General features: G+C 44.1%; 1 protein-coding gene and 1 pseudogene across 2 annotated transcripts in view; both read left to right on the forward strand.

Annotated features, from left to right (window-relative positions):
• Positions 1 to 22296, forward strand: part of LOC311110189 — a 28487-nt pseudogene extending 6191 nt beyond the window's left edge. Inside the window, exons 2-6 of the transcript in view lie at positions 12493 to 13201; positions 14719 to 14935; positions 16136 to 16461; positions 19699 to 19769; positions 22290 to 22296. The product of the transcript in view is annotated as an uncharacterized misc_RNA (transcript). The remainder of the gene's footprint in view (positions 1 to 12492; positions 13202 to 14718; positions 14936 to 16135; positions 16462 to 19698; positions 19770 to 22289) is intronic.
• LOC311110162 (uncharacterized protein) overlaps positions 1 to 24618 on the forward strand; it is a gene marked incomplete at its 5' end in the record, with an annotated part of 61255 nt that overhangs the window by 17777 nt on the left and 18860 nt on the right. The window lies entirely within an intron of this gene.

A 24618-nucleotide genomic window follows, 5' to 3' on the forward strand; every position in this document is an offset into this window, starting at 1 on the left:
GATCCCTTGTGCCATGTCTTGTGGGGTATGTATGCGTGTCTGAGCTGTGTGTTAGCTGTTTGAACAGACAGTTTGGTGCTTTCAGCACGTCAATACCTCTCACAATAACAGGTAGTAGTGATAAAGTCAATCTCTCCTCTACTTTGAACCAGGAGAGATTAACATGCATGTTATTGATGTTAGCCTTGCTGCTCTGTTCTGGGCCAACTGTAATTTGCCCATGTCCTTCTTTGCAGCACTTGACACTATAACTGGGTAGTAGTGCAGTTGTCATAAAACTAGGGCTTGTATGATTTGTTTGGTTGATTGTGAAGTCAAGAAAACAGAACAGCGCTTTATCACAGACAGACCTCTCTCCATCTTAGCTACCATTGCATCAATATGTTTTGACCATGTCAGTTTACAATTTAGGGTTACACCAAGCAGTTTAGTCTCCTTAACTTGCTCAATTTCCACATTATTCATTAAAATATTTAGTTGAGGTTTAGGGTTTAGCGAATGATTGGTCCCAAATATAGTGCCTTTAGTTTTTTGATATATTTAGGATTAGCTACATGCCAGCCATTCTTAAACAGGTTGCAGCTCTTTGTTAAGTGTTGCAGTGATTTCCCTTGCTGTGGTAGCTGCCTTGTATAATGTTCAGTCATCAGCATACATAGACACACAGGCTTTACTCAGTGCTAGTGGTAGGTCATTAGTAAAAAAAAAATGTTTTAAGTAAGGGGCCTAGACAGCTGCTCTGGGGTATGCCAGACTCTACCTGATTTACGGTAGAGATAAACAGAAGGTAAATTAAGTCCCATCCAATACAGAAAAACATTAAGATAAACAGAAGGAAAAAAAAGTCCCATTAATACGTCCAATATGTTAATCAGTGATATAGAGCAGTAAGAGACCATATAAGAGGGTGTTTGTACCTGGTGTATGTGGGTGGAACTTCCCCCAGTAGACCAGGAAGTTACTCAGGAATCAGATAAAAAGGTGATAGAAGAAGAAAGGTAAATTAAATCAGGGTCGTCGTCGTCGGGTGAGGTTGTGTCTCTCTCTGGCGGGAGGTAAGCTTGGCTTATATGGCTTACATGGTGTAGAGTAAAGCTTAAACTATGTATTTAGATTGTAGTTAGGTATTGTAGGTAGTTATCGTGGGTTATTGTATGTAATTATTGTAGGTAAGTATTGTATTCGGCTGAGCCCGGTGAAGCACGAGGCTAGCTAACCCACTACCTGGACTAGCTAGCGGGTAGCTACTGGTAACTATAAGCAACTGTGGATAGTTGTTCCACATTTGAGAGTACCAGTAATTACGCCAGCTAGCTGCCTACAATAATTACATACAATAATGCCTACCATTCAGCTGTTTTTCTAACCTCATTGTCTGAAGCGTTAACATTAGGTAGTAAGTAGCTACTGTGCTCGAAATGTAGCTAGCTTGTTGCTACCTGGATAGCTAACTAAACATTAGCTGGAACGACCTAGCGAACAGACGCGAACTGGCTGAGTCAATTCAGTGGCTAGCTTTGCACTTGGCTAGCTAACAGTAGCTGCTAGGGGTAAGTTATAACCCACATTTGTGTTTTGTTTTTACATACTGGTAGCCAGAGTCGTTCAAGGGAATTCGGGACATGGGTGACTAGTTAACGTTAGCTTGGCTCTCTCTGTGTGTTCGTGCCGTGGGAGGAGGGGTTGGTTCGTTGACAGAGAGCAATGGCTAGCTAGTATGCTAACTATTCTAGCTAACTAACTGGCTGAATAAGTTGACGACGGACTCGCTCAAGCTGTCGGGACTAACCCACAACGTTAGACACGGACACGTATGATCTGTTTGGCGTGTTGACACACTGGTGGTTTGTTGTGGCCGAGCATTGGTGCTAAACCGTGTTGTTGGAGGCTGGCATGCTAGTTGGCTGTGGCGTCATAGGACTAGGTGCCCTGGACGGTTTTCACAGAAGAATACTGTACCAAGTTAGCTAGCTGAATAAACTAAGTTAGTCTATTTCTAAAAAAAACATTGAACCGCTGTAGTTTACAACAATTATAGTTTCTGAGGTGGAAGTTGGGAGAGTTATATTTGGGTGTTTCAGTGAAACGTAAGTGAGGGAGGCCCCGCTCTCTCGCTTTCCCAGATGTTTAGTTCATTTCATTCCGATCTCCTTTGCATTATTGTAGCCATTTTCTGTAGCCTGTCAACTATGCCTCTGTCTATCCCTGTCCTCTCCTCTCCGCACAGGCTATACAAACGCCTCACACCGCGTGGCTGCTGCCTCTCTAACCTGGTGGTCCCTGCACGCACGACCCACGTGGAGTTCCAGGTCTCCGGCAGCCTCTGGAACTGCCGTTCTGCAGCCAACAAGGCAGAGTTTATCTCAGCCTATGCTACCCTCCAGTCCCTCGACTTCTTGGCGCTGACGGAAACATGGATTACCACTGAAAACACTGCTACTCCTACTGCTCTCTCCTCGTCTGACCATGTGTTCTCGCATACCCCGAGAGCATCTGGTTAGCGGGGTGGTGGCACAGGAATCCTCATCTCTCCCAAGTGGACATTCTCTCTTTTTCCCCTGACCCATCTGTCTATCTCCTCATTTGAATTCCATGCTGTCACAGTCACTAGCCCATTCAAGCTTAACATCCTTGTCATTTATCGCCCTCCAGGTTCCCTTGGAGAGTTCATCAATGAGCTTGACGCCTTGATAAGTTTCTTTCCTGAGGATGGCTCACCCCTCACAGTTCTGGGTGACTTTAACTACCCTAGATCTACCTTTGACTCATTTCTCTCTGCCTCCTTCTTTCCACTCCTCTCCTCTTTTGACCTCACCCTCTCACTGTTCCCCCCTACTCACAAGGCAGGCAATACGCTTGACCTCATCTTTACTAGATGCTGTTATTCTACTAATCTCACTGCAACTCCCCTCCATGTCTCCGACCACTACTTTGTATCCTTTTCTCTCTCGCTCTCCTCCAACACTACTCACTCTGCCCCTACTCAGATGGTAATGCGCCGTCGCAACCTTCGCTCTCTCTCTCCCGCTAATCTCTTCTCTTCCATCCTATCATCTCTTCCCTCTGCTCAATCCTTCTCCCTCCAATCTCCTGATTCTGCCTCCTCAAACCTCCTCTCCTCCCTTTCTACATCCTTTGACTCTCTATGTCCCCTATCCTCCCGGCCGGCTCGGTCCTCCCCTCCTGCTCCGTGGCTTGACGACTCATTGCGAGCTCACAGCCGAGCGGAAATGGAGGAAAACTAGACTCCCTGCGGACCTGGCATCTTTTCACTCCCTCCTCTCTACATTTTCTTCCTCTGTTTCTGCTGCTAAAGCCACTTTCTACCACTCTAAATTCCAAGCATCTGCCTCTAAACCTAGGAAGCTCTTTGCCACCTTCTCCTCCCTGCTGAATCCTCCTCCCCCTCCCCCCCTCCTCACTCTCTGTGGATGACTTTGTCAACCATTTTGAAAAGAAGGTTGACAACATCCGATCCTCGTTTGTTAAGTCAAATGACACTGCTGGTCCTGCCCACACTGCCCTACCCTATGCTTTGACTTCTTTCACCCCTCTCTCTCCAGATGAAATCGTGCGACTTGTGATAGCCGGCCGCCCAACAACCTGCTCGCTTGACCCTATACCCTCCTCTCTTCTCCAAACCATCTCGGGTGACCTTCTCCCTTACCTCACCTCGCTCATCAACTCATCCTTGACCGCTGGCTATGTCCCTTCCGTCTTCAAGAGAGCGAGAGTTGCACCCCTTCTCAAAAAACCTACACTCAATCCCTCCGATGTCAACAACTACAGACCAGTATCCCTTCTTTCTTTTCTCTCCAAAACTCTTGAGCGTGCCGTCTTTAGTCAACTCTCTTGCTATCTCTCTCAGAATGACCTTCTTGATCCAAACCAGTCAGGTTTCAAGACTGGTCATTCAACTGAGACTGCTCTTCTCTGTGTCACGGAGGCTCTCCGCACTGCTAAAGCTAACTCTCTCTCCTCTGCTCTTGTCCTTCTAGACCTGTCTGCTGCCTTTGATACTGTGAACCATCAGATCCCACTCTCCACCCTCTCCGAGTTGGGCATCTCCGGCGCGGCTCACTCTTGGATTGTGTCCTACCTGACCGGTCGCTCCTACCAAGTGGCGTGGCGAGAATCTGTCTCCGCACCACGTGCTCTCACCATTGGTGTTCCCCAGGGCTCAGTTCTAGGCCCTCTCCTATTCTCGCTATACACCAAGTCACTTGGCTCTGTCATATCCTCACATGGCCTCTCCTATCATTGCTACACAGACGACACACAACTAATCTTCTACTTTCCCCCTTCTGATAACCAGGTGGCGAATCGCATCTCTGCATGTCTGGCAGACATATCAGTGTGGATGACGGATCACCACCTCAAGCTGAACCTCGGCAAGACGGAGCTGCTCTTCTTCCCGGGGAGGGACTGCCCGTTCCATGATCTCGCCATCACGGTTGACAACTCCGTTGTGTCCTCCTCCCAGAGTGCAAAGAGCCTTGGCGTGACCCTGGACAACACCCTGTCGTTCTCCGCTAACATCAAGGCGGTGACACGATCCTGTAGGTTCATGCTCTACAACGTTCGGAGAGTACGACCCTGCCTTACACAGGAAGCGGCACAGGTCCTAATCCAGGCACTTCATCTCCAGTCTGGATTACTGCAACTCGCTGTTGGCTGGGCTCCCTGCCTGTGCCATTAAACCCCTACAACTCATCCAGAATGCTGCAGCCCGTCTGGTGTTCAACCTTCCCAAGTTCTCTCACGTCACCCCGCTCCTCTGCACACTCCACTGGCTTCCAGTTGAAGCTCACATCTGCTACAAGACCATGGTGCTTGCCTACGGAGCTGTGAGGGGAACGGCACCTCCGTACCTTCAGGCTCTGATCAGTCCCTACACCCAAACGAGGGCATTGCGTTCATCCACCTCTGGCCTGCTGGCCCCCCTACCTCTGCGGAAGCACAGTTCCGGCTCAGCCCAGTCAAAACTGTTCGCTGCTCTGGCACCCCAATGGTGGAACAAGCTCCCTCACGACGCCAGGACAGCGGAGTCACTCACCACATTCCAGAGACATTTGAAACCACACTTCTTTAAGGAATACCTGGGATAGGATAAAGTAATCCTTCTACCCCCCCTTACCCCACCCCAAAGAAAAAAAAAAAAAAAAAAACATATTGTAAAGTGGTTATCCCACTGGCTATGAGGTGAATGCACCAATTTGTAAGTCGCTCTGGATAAGAGTGTCTGCTAAATGATTTAAATGTAAATGTAGAGAAGAAAGTGTCCCAACTATAACCAGCCAGGACATTTTTCTGTTCCACAAATCCATTTAAATGTTGTTACCATCTTCCTCTTTTGATATTTTATACTTCCTGTGTGCTGGGGATAACCCCCACCTACAACAGGGTCAAAAGCAGTTCGTTTCAGACACTGACACAGGGCAGAGATACCCTCTTGAACCATTGAAATTGTCTTGCATACTTTAACATGCTGACTACACCAGGCACGCGTGTGTCCGCGTGCGCCATCGCACGCATGTTGATTTTGTCCATCCACACCAAACGCGATCAGGACACACAGGTTGAAATATCAAAATGAACTCTGAACCAATTATATTAATTTGGGGACAGGTCGCTCACACATGAAATATTAATGGACATTAAGCTAGCTAGCTTGCTGTTGCTAGCTAATTTGTCCTTGGATATAAACATTGGGTTGTTATTTTACCTGAAATGCAGAAGGTCCTTTTTTTCCTGGATCTTGGTAGAATTTTGACTCACACAAAATTGTGTGTTCTCTACTCCGACAATTAATCCACTGATAAAAAGGGGAAATGTAGTTAGTTTCTAGTGATCTCTCCTCCTTCAGTCTTTTTCTTCTTCTTCTTCTTCTGTGGACTTTATATGGCGATTGGCAACCAACCTTAAAGGTGCATTACCACCACCAACTGGACTGGAGTGTGGACCTCAGTTCATCTTTCAATCACCCAAATGGGTATATGCTCCTAAAAACCAATGAGGAGATGGGAGAGGCGGGACTTGCACCGCGTCAAGAGTCAAAAATAGATCCAAGCCTGGCTACACAGACTCTCATCGACGGCCTCAAGCAGTTTGGATGAAATTATTGAATAACATGTACTTGTAAATGTATTTTGCAACGCTCACACACGTAACGCAAGCGGTTTGGTCAGCATGTAAGGCACTGTAGCTATAGTCAAAAAACATTGTTGAGGTTGTCTATACCAAGCCAGATATTACCAAAAGGTCAAATTTGACAGAGATAAGATGGAGGAGAGGATTGTGGATATCTACGTCAGTACAGACACCCTGAGAGACGGTGAGACCAGCACCAAGAGGCAGCAGACTTTGTTACCACGCCAACGAGCCAACCAGGAAATCAGCCCACAGGTAACACACACAAATACCATTTCTCATTCTCTTTTGTTTTGTTCTCTTTAAATTTTTTTACCAATATATTTTGTCTGTCCACAGAGCCTGATAGCACAGGGAAGAGATCCTCCAGAGTTGCTGCAGTGTTTCTGGGGCTGCTGTGTGTTCATATTCCATTCACCCAGCTCTATGTATCATCGATAGTTTTAGGCTACTACATGATACACACATTTTCCCTATACCTACAGTATCATGAGGTTGCTACAACCTAGCCTATGAATGAAAGTTTACACCGTAGGTGCACACAGGTCAAGACACAAAATGGAGTAATCAAAGTTACAGACGGTGACACTTTTCCCACCTTGCACACTCTTGCCTGTATCTAGCTGGTCTAGGGTGTAATCATTAGTCCAACAGTTGCAAACAAGAGTTTCTATTAGACACAATCAGGTATGTTTATCCCCGTTTCGTTCCATTTTCTTCCATTTCAAAAACGTTTTTCAACAGAATCGGCAGAATGAATACACCCCTGATCACACACAAACACGGTTTACTTTCATAGCAGCCACATGCAAACAGCATGATGTATGATTCCTTCTCGCATCATCTTCACGCGCCCTCCTCCTCTTACTTTCACTTGTGGACTTCAGTGCAACAACACATCAGCTGTCTGTGACCAGGCGAAAAAATACCTTTCCCAGTAAATCAAATCAAATCAAATTGTATTGGTCACATACACATATTTAGCAGACGTTATTGCGGGTGTAGCCAAAATGCTTGTGTTCCTAGCTCCAACAGTGCAGTAATATCTAACAATTCACAACAATACACACAAATCTAAAAGTAAAATAATGGAATTAAGAAATATATAAATATTAGGACAAGCAATGTCGGAGTGGCTTTGACTAGAATAGAATACAGTATATACAGTGGGGAGAACAAGTATTTGATACACTGCCGATTTTGCAGGTTTTCTTATTTACAAAGCATGTTGAGGTCTGTCAATTTTATCATAGGTACACTTCAACTGTGAGAGACGTAATCTAAAACAAATATCCAGAAAATCACATTGTTTGATTTTTAAGTAATTAATTTGCATGACATTGCATGACATAAGTATTTGATACATCAGAAAAGCAGAACTTAATATTTGGTACAGAAACCTTTGTTTGCAATTACAGAGATCATACGTTTCCTGTAGGTCTTGACCAGGTTTGCACACACTGCAGCAGGGATTTTGGCCCACTCCTCCATACAGACCTTCTCCAGATTCTTCAGGTTTTGGGGCTGTCGCTGGGCAATACAGACTTTCAGCTCCCTCCAAAGATTTTCTATTGGGTTCAGGTCTGGGACTGGCTAGGCCACTCCAGGACCTTGAGATGCTTCTTACGGAGCCACTCCTTAGTTGCCCTGGCTGTGTGTTTCGGGTCGTTGTCATGCTGGAAGACCCAGCCACGACCCATCTTCAATGCTCTTACTGAGGGAAGGAGGTTGTTGGCCAAGATCTCGCAATACATGGCCCCATCCATCCTCCCCTCAATACGGTGCAGTCATCCTGTCCCCTTTGCAGAAAAGCATCCCCAAAGAATGATGTTTCCACCTCCATGCTTCACGGTTGGGATGGTGTTCTTGGGGTTGTACTCATCCTTCTTCTTCCTCCAAACACGGCGAGTGGAGTTTAGACCAAAAAGCTCTATTTTTTCTCATCAGACCACATGACCTTCTCCCATTCCTCCTCTGGATCATCCAGATGGTCATTGGCAAACTTCAGACAGGCCTGGACATGCGCTGGCTTGAGCAGGGGGACCTTGCGTGCGCTGCAGGATTTTAATCCATGACGGCGTAGTGTGTTACTAATGGTTTTCTTTGAGACTGTGGTCCCAGCTCTCTTCAGGTCATTGAGCAGGTCCTGCCGTGTAGTTCTGGGCTGATCCCTCACCTTCCTCATGATCATTGATGCCCCACGAGGTGAGATCTTGCATGGAGCCCCAGACCGAGGGTGATTGACCGTCATCTTGAACTTTTCTTTTCTAAAAATTGCGCCAACAGTTGTTGCCTTCTCACCAAGCTGCTTGCCTATTGTCCTGTAGCCCATCCCAGCCTTGTGCAGGTCTACAATTTTATCCCTGATGTCCTTACACAGCTCTCTGGTCTTGGCCATTGTGGAGAGGTTGGATTCTGTTTGATTGAGTGTGTGGACAGGTGTCTTTTATACAGGTAACGAGTTCAAACAGGTGCAGTTAATACAGGTAATGAGTGGAGAACAGGAGGGCTTCTTAAAGAAAAACTAACAGGTCTGTGAGAGCCGGAATTCTTACTGGTCGGTAGGTGATCAAATACTTATTTCATGCAATAAAATGCAAATTAATTATTTAAAAATCATACAATGTGATTTTCTGGATTTTTTTTATAGATTCCGTCTCTCACAGTTGAAGTGTACCTATGATAAAAATTACAGACCTCTACATGCTTTGTAAGTAGGAAAACCTGCAAAATCGGCAGTGTATCAAATACTTGTTCTCCCCACTGTACATATTAAATAAGTAAAGCTTGGCCACGCAGTCATGGGTGAACATGGGGGCTGAGCACTCATCCTTGTGTGGCCCCTGTGTTGAGGATCAGTGAAGTGGAGGTGTTGTTTCCTACCTTCACCATCTGGGGTCGGCCCGTCAGGAAGTCCAGGACCAAGTTGCACAGGGCAGGGTTCAGACCCAGGGCCCCAAGCTTGATGATGAGCTTGGAGGATACTATGGTGTTGAAGGCTGAGCTATAGTCAATGAACAGCATTCTTACGTAGGTATTCCTCTTGTCCAGATGGGATAGGGCAGTGTGCAGTGCAATGGCGATTGCATCATCTGTGGATCTATTGTGGCGGTAAGCAAATTGAAGTGGGTCTAGGGTGTCAGGTAAGGTAAAGGTGATTGATCCTTAACTAGCCTCTCAATGCACGTCATGATGACAGAAGTAAGTGCTACGGGGCGATAGTCATTTAGTTCAGTTACCTTTGCTTTCTTGGGTACAGGAACAATGGTGGCCATCTTGAAACAAGTGTGGATAGCAGACTGGGATAGTGAGAGATTGAATATGTCCGTAAATACTCCAGCCAGCTGGTCTGCGCATGCTCTGAGGAAGCGGCTAGGTAGGCTGTCTGGGGCGGCAGCCTTGCAAGGGTTAATATGCTTAAATGTCTTATTCACGTCGGCCGCGGAAAACGAGAGCCCACAGTCCTTGGGAGTGGGCCGTGTCGATGGGACTGTGTTATCCTCAAAGCTGGTGAAGAAAGTGTTTAGCTTGTCCGGGAGCAAGACGTCGGTGTGCGCAACGTGGCTGTTTTTCCCTTTGTAATCCGTGATTGTCTGTAGACCCTGCTACAAACGTCTTGTGTCTGAGCTGTTGAATTGCGACTCCACTTTGTCTCTGTACTGACGTTTTGCCTGTTTGATTGCCTTACGGAGGGAATAACTACACTCTTTGTATTATACCATATTCCCAGTCACCTTCCCATGGTTAAATCCGGTGGTTCGTGCTTTCATTTTAGCGCGAATGCTGCCATATATCCACGGTTTCTGGTTTGGGTAGGTTTTAGTAGTCACAATGGGAACAACATCCCCTATACACTTCCTGATGAACTCAGTCACTGAGTCCATGTGTACATCGATGTTATTCTCCAAGGCTACCCAGAACATATTCTGATTGGTCAGACCAGCGTTGAATAGACCTTTGCACGGGTACTTCCTGTTTTAGTTTCTGCCTATAGGAATGGAGGAGCAAAATGAAGTCGTGATCTGATTTGCCGAAGAGAGAATAGCAGTGGTCCAGTGTTTTCCCAGCGGGAGTACTATAGTCAATGTGTAGTACTCAAACCATATCATAACCGCTAACTGCTACACACAGCATACATCACTGTCACCATTTTAGATAATGTCATAGGTAGTCAACATAGCTACTAGAACTAACGCGTTAGTAAACCCACCACAATCATGCAGTACAGTGTACAGTCAGCAAGCAGTTTAGCAGTTACACCAGCGGGCCCCGGTGGCAATACATTTATAAACCTTACCTTGACTTGGAAGAGTTCCAGTGTTGGATAGCCATAGCCAGCTAGCTAACATGTCATACCTCTCTATTTTAGTCAGGTGTTTGAGTAGGCTAAACTAGAAGGCTGCATTCGCTAGCTAAGTGAAAGTGGAAAAAAATACAACAAAATATAGCTAGCTCCTTCTCTCTCTCTCGCTTCTCCTTCCTTTTAAAAGAAATGAATTTGTTCAAAACTGTTCAAATATTTTCTTTCTCTCTCTTTAAGTCAACTACTCACCATATTTTATTCACTGCAGTGCTAGCCAGCTGTAGCTTATGCTTTAAGTACTAGATTCATTCTCTGATCCTTTGATTGGGTGGACAAAATGACACTTCATGCTGCAAGAGCTCTGATAGGTTGGAGTATGTCCTCTGGAATTTGTAATATTTACTGTGTAAGTCTATGGAAGGGGGTGAGAACCATGAGTGTCCTAGATTTTGTATTGAAGTCAATATATGAATATATTTAGTATAGTTTTATCTAAAGAGGATAACCTCCCCTTCCTCCTCTGAGGAGCCTCCACTGCTGGGATCATAGGCTTGTCTGTCCACTGTAAGTTTAATGTTTGTGCCATATGTTCATTGATTATCCCCTAGATGTAATAGATGGTTACTATTTACCTGATGTTTTAGCTAGTAACTATGTATTTATACTTTGCAGATAAGAGAGATATCAAAGATTCTGAGGATAAAAATTACAACTTGTCAAGAAGGAGAGAGAGACCAGCTACACCAACCTGACTGAAGAGAGAGACCAGATACAGACCAGCTACACCAGTCTGACTAAAGAGAGAGACCAGCTACAGACCAGCTACACCACCCTGACTGAAGAGTGAGACCAGCTACAGACAAGTTACAGAAACCTTACTGAAGAGAGACACCCGTATGCACACACACACTACTCAGGAATCAGATAGAAATATAAAAAAGAGAAGATGCCGCAGCCACAACTATCCATGAAATTTCTTGGTCAGTGTTCTTCTTTTGAAACTTCCCTATGGTTAACACCTACAGCAGTAAGTCACTCAGACAGAGACACACAGATGACACAGAGAGAGACGAAGGGAGACATAGAGACAGACAGACACAGAGAGATAGAGGCAGTGATATCACTAGAACCTAGAATGAATATATAGGAGACCTACATAGAAAGAAAGCGTCAAACATTGTTGAAGATGTCTGAGGCCATCTATGCTGAGCCAGATAGGACTAAGAGGAAACAGTGTTGGAGATGTCTGATGCCATCTATGCTGAGCCAGATATGACCAAGAGGTTTGACAGAGGTGAGGATTAATGATATCTACGTCAGTGCAGACACCCTGAGAGACGGTGAGACCAGCACCAAGAGAGAAGAGACAGCAGACACTGCTCCTAATAATGGACCAGGAGACCAGCACTCAGGTAACACACACAAACATGAATGTGTAAAGGACATCACGCTGCATGCTTAGCGAGTGCCACTTACTCCCTGGTGTGAACTCAGGACCTCTGCATTGCTAGCACACGTGACTGCCTTCCTGAAGCATCTTATCAGTCGGCGCCATGCGAAATGCTAGCTATTGGCTGGTGCAAGTGGGGACACTTCAGGCTGAGGAGTAAGTTTCACACATCTCCATCCGCCTGACATGCACGCACACACACACACGTACTCTCACATAAAATATAATGTTATGTGTCCAAAGAGCCAGGGAAGACACCCTTCCTTCTTGTTGTAGTGTGTCTGGGGCTGCTATGTGTTCTCCTACTGGCTGGGATCACAGGCCTGTCCGTCTACTGTGAGTTTGTTTCATATGTTCATTGATTATCACATAGTTGTAAGAAGTGCTGGTTACTAGGCCTATTTACCTGGTGTTTTACTTAGTAACTATGTATTTATACTTTGTAGTTGACAAAGCCATCAAAGATTCTGAAGATAAAAGGAGCGACTTGTCCAAGAGGTTTTCTGTTTATAAGACCAACACAACTGCAGAGAGAGACCAGCTACAGACCAGCTAAAACAACCTGACTGAAGAGAGAGACCATTTACAGACCAGTTACAACAACCTGACTAAAGAGCGAGACCAACTACAGACCAGTTACAACACCCCGACTAAAGAGAGAGACCAGTTACAGACCAGTAACAACAACCTGACTAAAGAGCGAGACCAGCTACAGACCAGTTACAACACCCTGACTAAAGAGAGAGAGCAGCTACAGACCAGTTACAACAACCTGACTAAAGAGCGAGACCAGCTACAGACCAGTTCCAATACCCTGACTAAAGAGAGAGACCAGTTACAGACCAGTTACAACAACCTGACTAAAGAGCGAGACCAGCTACAGACCAGTTACAACACCCTGACTAAAGAGAGAGACCAGCTAATGACAAGCTATAACAACCTGACTAAAGAGCGAGACCAGTTACAGACCAGTTACAACAACCTGACTAAAGAGAGAGACCAGCTACAGACCAGTTACAACACCCTGACTAAAGAGAGAGACCAGCTAATGACAAGCTATTACAACCTGACTAAAGAGCGAGACCAGTTACAGACCAGTTACAACAACCTGACTAAAGAGAGAGACCAGTTACAGACCATCTACAACAACCTGACTGCAGAGAGAGAACAGTTACAGACCAGTTACAACAACCTGACTAAAGAGAGAGACCAGCTAAAGATCAGTTGCAACAACCTGACTATAGAGAGAGACCAGCTAAAGATCAGTTACATCAACCTGAATAAAGAGAGGAGATAAGATGATAGGAGATAGGAGGAGAAGAGATAAGAGATGAGGAGATAGGAGGAGAGGAATCTAGGAAAGACTAATTGAGATAGAGCCTTAGTGTCAGAGAGACATAGAGGAGGAAGAAGAACATTAAGAGAATGAGGAAGAGAGAAAAAATAAGGTAAATAATTGTTCTTTTTAGATGTAGAGGAGAGGATGTAAACATACTGTACTCTGGAAAATGATTTTATTAATGATGTTTATTAGCAACATTGCCATGGGCTTATGCTTAGTTTAAATATTTTCTTGCTTTTTTTCATAAAACAGTGTGACCTGCAGTTGGACACACACAGAAGGCAGAACAGTACTGAGAGCACACACACACACACACACGTCCCTTTTTAAACTTCTGAGAAAGATCCAGACATAGATTTCCCACACACACTTCTGCATAATTCTTCACACTGATGTCACACACAGACAGCATAGATAGATAAAAGGCCCATATATGGTAAAAGGCCATTGGTGATGTATGTGATGAAATCGGTGGCTGGCCACAGAGAACAAGCCATAACGTGACCTCCGTTTGAAGGCTGGCGTGTCAAAGCCTCAGTAGTACTATATGATCTATATGTGAATTTAGAGGGTATATCTTCAATTATAACTTGAATCATATGTTTAAAACATGTGCATGGTCCAAATCAAAAAAGTTTCTGTTAGAAACTAAAGTGGGGTCAGCCTTCCGAGTGGCTCAGCGGTCTAAAGCACTGCATCGCAGTGCAAGCTGAGTTACTACAGATCCTGGTTCGATTGCGGGCTGTGTCGCAGCCGGCCGCAACCGGGAGACCCATGAGACAATGCACAATTGGCCCAGCGTCGTCCGGGTTAGGGGAGGGTTTAGCTGGGTGGGATGTCCTTGTCTCATTGCGCTGTAGCAACTCCTGTGGCGGGCCGGGCGCATGCACGCTGACACGGTCGCCAGGTGTACTGTGTTTCCTCTGACACATTTGTGCGGCTGGCTTCTGGGTTAAGCGTGCATAGTGTCAAGAAGCAGTGTGTCTTGGCGGGGTTAGGGTTTCGGAGGACGCACCGCTCTCGACCTTCGCCTCTCCAGAGTCCGTACAGGAGTTGCAGCGACTGTAAAACCAATTGGATATGACGAAATTGAGGAGTAAAGGGGATAAAAAATATATATATAATAATAATTATAAAGTGGGGGAAGTCATGTGGTGGCCAGTGACGTGTTGATTTGACAGTTTCTCATAAGTTAAAACAGTGTCACTTACAGTAAGGCGGAGGAACAGACACAGGGCAGAGGTAAAAATATCTAAAGAACCTGGGTAGACTTAACATAGACCTGTTAGACAGAAAACACAGTACATTTTTGGAGATGATGTTTGAGGCCATGTAAGCTGAGCCCTCCTTAACATTTTTAACAGTTGAGCTAGCTATTCGCTGGCACAAGTGAAGACACTTCAGGCTGAGGAGTAAGTTTCACACATCCCCATGTGGTTCACATAAGCACACACACCCACCCACCCACACCAGTTACTGGCCAGTTACAACAACCTGACTGAGGAGAGAGACCAGCTACAGACCAGTTACTGGCCAGTTACAACAACCTGACTGAGGAGAGAGACCAGCTACAGACCAGCTACTGGCCAGTTACAACAACCTGACTGAGGAGAGAGACCAGCTACAGACCAGTTACTGGCCAGTTACAACAACCTGACTGAGGAGAGAGACCAGCTACAGACCAGTTACTGTAATACAGTATGTTGAAATTTAACATTCATACAGAGTTCACATTCATACATTACAATATATTATAGCTTAATTAGTCTGAAAATACAAAAAGAAGTGAGAAGTAAGGTCATATAGTTGTTAAGGACTAATGGAATCACTATGGTATGGACTGACATCTAGTTGTTAAAGGACAAATGGAATCACTATGGTATGGAGTGACATCTAGTTGTTGTGTGGTGTTCGGGTCTGTGGGACCCATTTTCAATGTTTACTAAAATAAAAATGATACAATGAATAATGTTTTCAAGAACATGTAAAATAACACATTTTCATTGAGTGCACACAGTGCACCCCCCTACACATTTATATTACATATGTGGTGTTTTGGTCCACTGGACCCGAGGGTAATAAAAGTGTGGAAAAGTGTGTGTGTAGGTGAAAACAAGCAAAAATTAAAGAAAAAGGTTTGCTGTGGGCCTTCACTCTGTCTTCCTCCTCTCTGAGCCTGCTGTTTTAACATAGCGCCAATAACCTGTCTGCCTCCCTGCCTGTCTCCCTGTCTGCCTGCCTGTATGCCTGTCTCCCTGCCTGTCTGCCTGTCTCCCACTTTTCTCGCAATCTTTACCCTTTGTAGTATGTGAAACTACACAATAACTTGCGGGAAGCTGCACAATGTTATTACAATACAATATTTCGATACATTGTAAAAAATTCTGTATTAATAAATAAATAGCTTTGCATGTGTGGCTCCTTACCAATATCAATCAGTATGGCAAAAAAAATCTCTGCACAGAGGGCCTTCGAAATAATTTACTGTTGATGAGCAGCTTATGCCATTTAGGGGCCGCTGCCCCATCAGGCAGTACATTCCGTCTAAACCCGCAAAATATGGAATCAAGATCTGGGTTGCCTGTGATGCTGCTTCATCATATGCGTGGAAATTGCAAGTGTATACAGGGAAGCCAGATGGAGGAGCCCCTGAGAAGAACCAAGGGATGCGGGTTGTCCTGGACGTGACACAGGGACTCTGTGGCCACAACATCACAAGTGATAACTTTTTTACTTCTCACAAGCTGTGACAGGAGCTCCTCAAGAGGAAGCTGACGATGGTAGGAACAGTACGGAAAAAACAAGCCAGAGCTCCCACCTCAGCTGTTGAATACACGGAACAGGCCTACCAATTCCTCTAAGTTTGTGTTCATGGCTGACACGTTTCTAGTGTCCTACGTGCCAAAGAAAGGCATAAATGTGGTACTCATGAGTACGCTGCATAGGGATGGGAGAATCTGTGGCCAGGAACATCAAAAACCAGAAATCATAATGGATTACAATGCCTCAAAAGGAGGGATGGACAAATTAGACAAGCTGGTGACTGGCTACAGCTACAAAAGAAGAACCCTACGCTGGCCACTTGTGACATTCTTCAACATCTTGGACATCTCGGCATACAACGCATTTGTCATCTGGATGGTAATGAACCCAGATTGGAACAGAGGGAAGCTCCAGAGGAGACAGCTCATTCTGGAGGAGCTGGGCAAGGCATTGGTAAGATCTCAAATCCAGAGGAGGCAACATATCCCAAGGACCCCAGCTTCTGCAGCCATCGTGAGGAGGATTCAGGAGGAGGATGCTGGTGCCCCATCCGCCCGACCCACAGAACCAACAACTCCAATACCGGAAGTAAGTGTGAGTGATGTTGTTTCATGCGTGTGTCTGAATCTCCTACCTTGGCCTGCTGTAACTACAGTGGGGAGAACATGTATTTGATACACTGCCGATTTTGCAGGTTTTCCTACTTACAAAGCATGTAGAGGTCTGTAATTTTTATCATAGGTACACTACAACTGTGAGAGACGGAATCTAAAACAGAAATCCAGAAAATCACATTATATGATTTTTAAGTAATTAAAAGGTAATGTGGTCTGATGAGACAAAAATATAGCTTTTTGGTCTAAACACCACTCGCCGTGTTTAGAGGAAGAAGAAGGATGAGTACAACCCCAAGAACACCATCCCAACCGTGAAGCATGGAGGTGGAAACATCATTCTTTGGGGATGCTTTTCAGCAAAGGGGACAGGACGACTGCACCGTATTGAGGGGAGGATGGATGGGGCCATGTATCGCAAGATCTTGGCCAACAACCTCCTTCCCTCAGTAAGAGCATTGAAGATGGGTCGTGGCTAGGTCTTCCAGCATGACAACGACCCGAAACACACAGCCAGGGCAACTAAGGAGTGGCTCCGTAAGAAGCATCTCAAGGTCCTGGAGTGGCCTAGCCAGTCTCCAGACCTGAACCCAATAGAAAATCTTTGGAGGGAGCTGAGAGTCCGTATTGTCCAGCGACAGCCCCGAAACCTGAAGGATCTGGAGAAGGTCTGTATGGAGGAGTGGGCCAAAATCCCTGCTGCAGTGTGTGCAAACCTGGTCAAGACCTACAGGAAACGTATGATCTCTGTAATTGCAAACAAAGGTTTCTGTACCAAATATTAAGTTCTGCTTTTCTGATGTATCAAATACTTATGTCATGCAATAAAATGCAAATCAATTACTTAAAAATCATACAATGTGATTTTCTGGATTTTTTTTACATGCTTTGTAAGTAGGAAAACCTGCAAAATCGGCAGTGTATCAAATACTTGTTCTCCCCACTGTATATACAGTACCAGTCAAAAGTTTGGACACACCTACTCATTCAAGGGTTTTTCTTTATTTTTACTATTTTGTACATTGTAGAATAATAGTGACAACATCAAAACTATGAAATAACACACATAGAATCATGTAGTAACCAAAAAAGTGTTAAACAATTAGAGATTCTTCAAATAGCCACCCTTTGCCTTGATGACAGCTTTGCACACTCTTGGCATTCTCTCAACTCGCTTCACATTGAATGCTTTTCCAACAGTCTTGAGGAGTTCCCACATATGCTGAGCACTTGTTGGCTGCTTTTCCTTCACTCTGCCGTGCGACTCGTCCCAAACCATCTCAATTTGGTTGATCCCGGGGATTGTGGAAGCCAGGTCATCTGATGCAGCATTCCATCACTCTCCTTCTTGGTAAAATAGCCCTTACACAGCCTGGAGGTGTGTTGGGTCATTGTCCTGTTGAAAAACAAATGATAGTCCCACTAAGCCTAAACCAGATGGGATGGCGTATCGCTGCAGAATGCTGTGGTATCCATGCTGGTTAAGTGTGCCTTGAATTCTAAATAAATCACAGTCCGTGTCACCAGAAAAGCACCCCCACACCATAACACCTCCTACTCCATGCTTTACGGTGGGAACTACACATGCGGAGATCATCCGTTCACCCACACCACGTCTCACAAAGACACGGCGGTTTGAACCAAAAATCTCCAATTTGGACTCCAGACCAAAGGACAAATTTCCACCGGTCTAATGTCCATTGCTCGTGTGTCTTGGCCCAAGCAGGTCTCTTCTTCTTATTGGTGTCCTTTAGTAGTGGTTTCTTTACAGCAATTCGACCATGAAGGCCTGATTCACACAATACCCTCTGAACAGTTGATGTTAAGATGTGTCTGTTACTTGAACTCTGTGAAGCATATATTTGGGCTGCAATTTCTGAGGCTGGTAACTCTAATTAACTTATCCTCTGCAGCAGAGGTAACTCTGGGTCTTCCATTCCTGTGGCGGTCCTCATGAGAGACAGTTTCATCATAGCGCTTGACGGTTTATGCGACTTCATTCAAAGTTCTTGAAATTATCCATATTGACTGACCTTCATGTCTTAAAGTAATGATGGTTGTTTATCTGTCACGAGAATTTCTATCCCTAATTAATCAAACTTAATGCTCTGATTAATTCCCAGAGGGTGTAAATTCTCTGGTTTAATCATGAATTAAACAAAGGTCCGCAACCAGCAAGAATAATCTGTATTTTTAATCATGGAGAGCTCTGGCGTCAAAAAACATACATACAGCTTTTATATCCCTTGACACACAAAGGCACTTTGCTCCGCCCACCTATAAACCGTTTCGTAGTCCCCTTCACCCTGGAATGCTTTCAACAGTTTCTAACTCCCCCCCTCTGTTAGTGGGTTCACACGACATTATAACTCTAACACCTCACACATTTATACTGTATTTGGGGTGAAATCCTTTAGTCATTATTCTTAAAATACAAATTAATCTGTCATTATCTTTGCTTATTTGAGCTGTTCTTGCCTTTAATATGGACTTGGTCTTTTACCAAATAGGGCTATCTTCTGTATACCCCCTCTACCTTGTCACAACACAACTGATTGGCTCAAATGCATTAAGAAGGAAAGAAATTCCACAAATTAAACTTTAAGAAAGCACACCTGCTAATTGAAATCAATTCCAGGTTACTACCTCATGAAGCTGGTTGAGAGAATGCCAAGAGTGTGCAAAGCTGTCATCAAGGCAAAGGGTGGCTATTTGAAGAATCTCAAATATAAAAACTTTTTGGGTTACTACATGATTCCATATGTGTTATTTTATAGTTTTGATGTCTTCACTATTATTCTACAATGTAAAAAAAAAAGTTAAAAGAAAAGAAAAACCCTTGAATGAGTAGGTGTGTCCAAACTGTTCACTGGTAGTGTATGTGAGTGAGTGAGTGAGTGAGTGAGTGAGTGAGTGAGTGAGTGAGTGAGTGAGTGAGTGAGTGAGTGAGTGAGTGAGTGAGTGAGTGAGTGAGTGAGTGAGTGAGTGAGTGAGTGAGTGAGTGAGTGAGTGAGTGAGTGAGTGAGTGAGATAGTTGTTAGTAAATTTCCAGAACTAAGTGTTTTCATCATTCTAGATTGCAGCTGGTAGCAACAAGAAGAAGAAGCGCTGCAATGTGTGTGGACCCAAGAATGACAGGAAGACACAGTACACATGCATCAAGTGCAAGAAATACATTTGCGACACACACAGTAAACATTTGTCCCTCATGTGGGGTGTAAACCGGCCTAAATTTCTGTTCAATTGGGCGCATTTATCATTTCTATAAAATACTGTATGTAAAATGTGTCCTTCCAATGTGTTCAGTTCAAAGCAATTAACATCAATAGTGATGAAAACCTTGTTTAATTTATATTTGTTCAAGATAAACATGATTTATTCCACCCATGTCTTGATTATAATTGATTTTTGTTTACAAAAATCACATTTTATCAAAACAAAAATAATATCGCTTTTGATAAATGTGATCTAGCAGAGGTAAATGGCAAATATTAACCATGTATGATGTCTATACTGCTTGTAATTGATATAAGTCAACATCTAAGTATTAAGTATTTTTAGGTAATTTGTTATGGCTGTATTGTTCTAAAATCCCAATAATGCTGTGGGTCCATCAGACCTGTGAACACTAGGTGAATAACATAAACATTAACACCACACAAGGGTTAAGAATGATGGAGGCACTGTGTTCTTGGGGACCTTCAATGCTGCAGAAATGTTTTGGTACCCTTCCCCAGATCTGTGCCTCGACACAATCCTCTCTCTGAGCTCTATGGACAATAATAATAATAATAATAATTCCTTCGACCTCATGGCTTGGTTTTTGCTCTGACATGCGCTGTCAACTGTGGGACCTTATATAGACAGGTGTGTGCCTTTCCAAATCATGTCCAATCAATTGAATTTACCACAGGTGGACTCCAATCAAGTTGTAGAAACATCTCAAGGATTAACAATTGAAACAGGATGCACCTGAGCTCAATTTCGAGTCTCATAGCAAAGGGTCTGAATACTTATGTAAATAAGGTATTTCTGTTTTTTTTTATTTGTAATAAATGTACAAAAATGTTTGAGAAAAAATTGTTTTCGCTTTATCATTATGGGGTATTGTGTGTAGATTAATCAGGAACATTTTTTATTTAATCAATTTTAGAATAAGGCTGTAACGTAACACAATGTGGAAAAAGAAAAGGGGTCTGAATACTTTCTGAATGCACTGTAATGCATTACTTTTGACCAGGGCCCATAGGACAGATATGCATTTCATTATCACACTATAGTTATGTACTCACAATTCAAGGATCACAATTCAGACTTGTGGGACCAGTAGTTTGTCAATATTGTTGACACACACAACAAAGAATGTCAACATCATCCACAGACAATTTAGTAAATACTGCAACTCGTGTAGTAACTACGGTAACTCGTGCTCTTGGCCTTGTGTAAGTCATTGAACACACCACAACCAGGGCTGTGTCCCAAATGGCACCCTATCCTCTTTAAAGTGCACTACTTTTGACAAGGGTACTGCACTATAGAAGGAAGGGGGTGTCATTTGGGCCACATCGCATGCAGGAACTTCTTATTTTTTTCAGCCTGCTCTAACGATGAGAGAAACCAGTTAGAGGCCTGTTACAACACCACAGGACTGGCACAAGACAGAGACCAGCCAGATACCATCCCAAACCCAGATAACGTTAGTAACCTAGCCACATAGCTAACGTTAGCCACAACAAAGTGAAATTCATAACATATCATATGAAATGGATGATGGATATCCACAAATGAATACATGTGAAATGTAACATATCATACTAAATGGAGGGAGCCAGATTTACGTTTAACATGTTACGTCTGTTCCTGAGTCCAGGGTGGAACTTGAAGTGTGCATTTGGACACTGTGTGCAGTGCACAACAATCATGAATTCACCAATAGTTAAATGACAACATAAAACAATTATTCAATACAATACACAGGTATTATATATTTCACATATGAAGTATATTTCTTCAACAGAGCAAAACATTTGTCAGAAAATCTGGAAAACTTGTCCAGAGGGTTGGAGGCTGTTGGGATCCAGCTGTTACTTCCTGTCTACTGAGATTAAAACCTGGGAGGAGGGCAGACTGGATTCTCTAAAGAAAGGAGCAGACCTGGTGATCATAAACAGCAAGGAGGAACAGGTGTGAGTGTGAGTGTGTGAGAGAGAGAGAGAGAGAGAGAGAGAGAGAGAGAGAGAGAGAGAGAGAGAGAGAGAGAGAGAGAGAGAGAGAGAGAGAGAGAGAGAGAGAGAGACAGAGAGACAGAGAGGCAGAGAGAGAGAAAGACAGAGAGACAGAGAGAGACAGAGAGAGACAGAGATAGAGACAGAGAGAGAGACAGAGAGACAAAGAGAGAGAGAATCCCTTGGTCAGTAATGTATCTTCCAGTATTTAACACATGTAGTCTATTGCAGTTGGCAATATCAGTATCTTTCTCACCAACAGGAGTTTCTCTTTGGCCTCAACAAGAGAGCCTGGATTGGTATGACTGACCCTGTCACTGAGGGGACCTGGAAATGGTGGACGGCACACCACTGACCAACCCAAGGTAAGCGACCACTGCTCTGATAACACTGACCACAGTGTAAGGAGTAGGACTGATTCTCTGTGTTGTTCATACTCTAGGTTCTGAGAGAGAGGCCAGTCTAACTCTGTTGTTTCTACTGCAGCTATTGGAGGAGTGGAGAGTCTAATGGTGGTGGAGTGGAGAACTGTTTGGTGGTACATTACAGTTCATCAGGCCAAGGAGAATGGTGGGACTATCAGTGTTCATATCCAGAGTACTGGATCTGTGAAAAAGGCTCTTTGTAGTCACTGCTGTTTGAGGAACTCTGAAGACTGATGATATATTTTGGTAGAATGGCACTCTGAACTAGACGTAGGAGAGAAAGGCTCACACACACACACACACACACACACACACACACACATGGAAGCATGCACTCAGAAAGACAGAAAACACAGTACTGTGTTGGAGATCTCTGAGGTCATCTATGCTAAGCCCCCCTGAAGAGTCTTAGCAGTCGACGATATGAAAATGAAAAGCTAGCTATTCGCTGGCACAAGTGAAGACACTTCAGGCTGAGGAGTAAGTTTCACACATCCCCGTGTGCATCACATAAGCACACACACCCACCCACCCACACCAGTTACTGGCCAGTTACAACAACCTGACTGAGGAGAGAGACCAGCTACAGACCAGCTACTCTAATACAGTATGTTGTAATTTAACATTCATACAGAGTTCACATTCATACATTACAATATATTATAGCTTAATTTGTCTGAAAATACAAAAAGAAGTGAGAAGTAAGGTCATACAGTTGTTAAAGGACTAATGGAATCACTATGGTATGGACTGACATCTAGTTGTTAAGGACTAATGGAATCACTATGGTATGGAGTGACATCTAGTTGTTAAAGGACTAATGGAATCACTATGGTATGGAGTGACATCTAGTTGTTAAGGACTAATGGAATCACTATGGTATGGACTGACATCTAGTTGTTGTGTGGTGTTCGGGTCTGTGGGACCCATTTTCAATGTTTACTAAAAGAAAAATGATACAATGAATTATTTTTTCAACCTGAGACTCATTGGCTTTGGCTCATTTTCTGTGAAGAACATGTTAAAGAACACATTTTCATTGAGTGCACACTGTGCACCCCCCTACACATTTATATTACATATGTGGTGTTTTGGTCCACTGGACCCGACGGTAATAAAAGTATGGAAAAGTGTGTAGGTGAAAACAAGCAAAAATGAAAGAAAAAGGTTTGCTGTGTGCCTTCACTCTGTCTTCCTCCTCCCTGAGCCTGCTGTTTCAACATAGCACCAAGACCTGTCTGTCACCCTGCCTGTCTGCCTGCCTGTCTGCCTCGCTCCTTGCCTGTCTGCCTGTCTGCCTGCCTGTCTGCCTGTCTCCCTGCCTGTCTGCCTGTCTCCCACTTTTCTCGCACTCTTTACCATTTGTAGTGTGAAACAACACAATATCTTGCGGGAAGATATTTCCTGCATTACTTTTAACCAGGGTCCATAGGACAGATATGTATTTTATATCACACTGTAGTTCTGATCTCTCAAAGCAAGGATCACAATTCAGACTTGACTTTACATGGCTTGTGGGACCAGTAGTTTGTCAATATTGTTGACACACAAAAAAAAGAATGTCGACATTGTCAACGGAAAATGTAGTAACTACGGTAACTGGTGCCCTTGGCCTTGTGTAAGTCACTGAACACGGTGTACAATGGATACACCACAACCAGGGCTGTGTCCCAAATGGCACCCTATCCTCTTTAAAGTGCACTACTTTTGACCAGGGCACATAGGGCATTGGTAGAAAGTACTGCACTATGGAAGAAATAGGGTGTCATTTGGGACGCATTGCATGCAGGAACTTCTTTTATTTTCAGCCCGCTCTAACGATGAGAGAAACCAGTTAGAGGCCTGTTACAACACCACTGGACTGGCACAAGACAGAGACCAGCCAGATACCAGTAGTGGTATCACTGACCTGTATACAGAGAGAGACCAGTTAAAGAAGGAGATAGACCAGCGTCGGAAGCACATGAACCAGCTAGAGAGGGAAAGAGACCAGTTACTGAGGCACAGGCAGAGGGCAGAACAGAATTTAGAGGACACACACTGTTCGCAGGCAGACCCGCACGCACCCACCAACGCATGCACGTCTGTGAAGTTCCCCTTTAAAACCTCTGATAATGGTGCAAACAGATTTCTTAAACACACTTCTGAATATTTCTGTTTGGTTCAGTTGTTACAGAGCGTGGGGTTCAGAACCTGCTGGGGTCACGTACACTAAAATGTATCAATTCAAAGTATTTTTTTACTACACTTATTGAAACTATTTAAAGGCGATCAATTGAAAATAACCTTTTTAACAACAACACAGGGGACACCCCGCCACTGTTTGGTAAACAGCTGAAGGACAGG

Source organism: Coregonus lavaretus (genome assembly GCF_964263955.1).
Source record: "Coregonus lavaretus genome assembly, contig: SUPER_35_unloc_2, whole genome shotgun sequence".
Lineage (NCBI taxonomy): Eukaryota > Metazoa > Chordata > Actinopteri > Salmoniformes > Salmonidae > Coregonus > Coregonus lavaretus.